We start from the raw sequence: 2,500 nt of genomic DNA, 5'->3' as shown, positions 1-2,500 counted from the left end.
GCCGCCCCCTAACCCCCACCTAAAAAAAGAGAATCCTCCATGTATACACAGCAGGAGAGAGCATATGACCACCATCCGGGCGTGCTGTTGCCAGGTCTATCCAACACTCTCTCCTGCCATGAATATGTGGAGGATTCTTTGGTTTCCTAGGCAGGGATTGGGGGCAGCAGACCCCAGCAATAGTCAATATAGTGACTGATTCTGTGTAGATTTTACACCTTTTAACCCGCAATTTTCCTGGTACCTTTCATGCCCTCCCCTACTGTCAAGGATAAGCTTGTCACTAATGAGTTTTCCACACTATTAAACCTACATATTTGCATTATTGACTATGAGAGCAATCCAGTAATACTGAAATTATTGCGATCCATTATGCGGATATAATAAAAGAATGGTAGAGGTTGAAGACCGCAACGCGCGTAGATAGAGGAAAATGGACACCACCATCTTATAGAGCGGGAAAAATAGAAGGGGACAGCGTATAGTTTAAGATGCACCGGCCTTATAGTCACCGCTAAATGACAAAAATATAACGCGCGGCCACCTTTCAAATTCAAAGTCGATGAGCTTGTTTACCTTGCGAGGAAAACCACGACACTGACCCACGAACGCATTTTTGCGTTCGCGAACTAGTCCGTGTATCATTACGCGCTTGTCAAAACCTATATTTGGTTAATGATTCAGTCTGCTGGTACGCATTTATACCCCTTAAAGTCTCTTAGTAATGTTATTATACTTCATTTGCATATTTTTATATTTATCTATGTCTCTCATGCATTCAATCCCTTGCGATCAGGCGAGCCTGTTTCACTTTCTTGCGCCAGCCACAGGCTGACAGCTGACCATACCGCTCATTTCGAGATTGAAAGCACCGGTGAGAAATGTTGTAGCCTGCAGTAGTTATGCTTGATTCTGGGTTCTTTTTAAGACCTTTACAGTGGCATCGAAGAATACTAATGGAGCTTCAGTAACCATCCTAGTTTTATATCTGGGCCCAACACTGGTTATTCAAAGGATGAAAAAAATGCATTAAAATCACAGCAATACCAACAGTACAATGAAACGAAAGTTTCACGTTTCCCGATATAAAGGTATTTATTTATTATTTTACGGTGTGAATGTAGCTCTGTCTTGCCGTACATACTCGTGGTGGAGAGAATGTGTCCTGGGGTGTTGGGGGCTTGCCTCACTCAGTACCCTCCCCTCGGGCAGTGCCTGAAGGGCACGTCTAGTCACGGCAATTTATATTGATATATTAGGTTGGTTTATTGGTCAATACGTTTTTGGGGGTTGGAACATGTGAATTCCCATAGAGTTTTACAGAAATGTGGGTTGGGTTCCCGTAGAGTTTTTGATTTATTTCACGTCAGTCCATAAACTTCCAAAGATGGCGGTTACATCTACAGAGTTTCATTGGCCGATTTTAAGCGCTTTTTGTGCTAGTTTTACGCATTTTTGATTGTTATTCTTCTTATTTAAGCTTGTTTTACCCCATAATTTCCCTGATATACTTCATGCCCTCCCCTGCTAACGGGACTATCAAATCAAGATCGTCAATGGAAAAATGGTACTCGATCTCCTGAACGATTCATTCGCAAAAGAAACAACGCCGAAAATCGATGAAATCATAGGATTTCATGCAGAAAAACATCATTTTTTTCGACTTAGTCTCTGCAAAGATGCGTCGCGGTCTTCAACAATTACCAAAAGAATTACCAGGATGGGTTTGAGGGAGAGTAAGATGCAGGAGAGAGAAAAATGCGAGAGAGGCAGCAAGGGATTGATCAACTCTTTTGCTCATCTAGCAGATCCACTTTCATTTGGAAAGTTACCTATTGCAAAAGGAAATTACCAGATGTTTGCTCTATCACGCCCAAAATGAAAACATCAACAGATATCATGATCGTCTCTGTGGACGATCTGTGGAAGCTATGGTGGATATATTTTACATCACTACATAAGAAAATAAATTAAAAACAATGCAAATACTACACATCATAAAACCACCAGCAAATAATTCTAGAGGAAAACATCCAGTTTTAAAAATATACATAACTGGTATCAACCAAATCTAAACATATTGGCAGCGACAGCAATTCAGATACAATCAGGACACAACAACGTATAATTGGACATGAAATACTAATAATCACTTAATACAGAAACCTACACCGAGAAACTACGGAAGAAATAACCCCGAAGAACGAAATATATCGACTGTCAAAAATCATAATCTCCAGAAATCCTTTCCCTCTCACATCTTCTACTTACCGACTAACCTCGACGACAATCGTTATCTAACGGATACGGAATCCTTCCCTGACTCATATCCTACCTCACACAAAATCACGAAGCCCAGAACCCACCTCTAAAGCGTAAAACAGGACGATATTGGAAGGGCGACCGCTATCTCCTCCTGACACAAGCTCGATCGATCACCTGACTGGAGAGTCACGAGAATTTTGGCAGAATATTCAGGGTATTTTTAAAACTTCAAAAT

The 2,500-nt window shown here is 41.0% G+C and overlaps 1 protein-coding gene across 1 annotated transcript in view; it reads right to left on the bottom strand.

The window, feature by feature from the left end:
- The window catches only part of LOC113826027 (V-type proton ATPase 21 kDa proteolipid subunit c''), a 17,494-nt gene extending 15,004 nt beyond the window's left edge, over positions 1-2,490 (bottom strand). The window contains exon 1 of the mRNA XM_070117021.1: positions 2,367-2,490. The gene's annotated coding sequence lies outside the window, so the exon portion shown is untranslated. The remainder of the gene's footprint in view (positions 1-2,366) is intronic.
- Between the last annotated feature and the right edge of the window lie 10 nt (positions 2,491-2,500).

Source organism: Penaeus vannamei, chromosome 39, assembly GCF_042767895.1.
Source record: "Penaeus vannamei isolate JL-2024 chromosome 39, ASM4276789v1, whole genome shotgun sequence".
In the NCBI taxonomy this organism is placed as follows: domain Eukaryota; kingdom Metazoa; phylum Arthropoda; class Malacostraca; order Decapoda; family Penaeidae; genus Penaeus; species Penaeus vannamei.
Note: the sequence above shows the minus strand (reverse complement) of the source record. Positions and strands in the feature narration are given on the sequence as shown.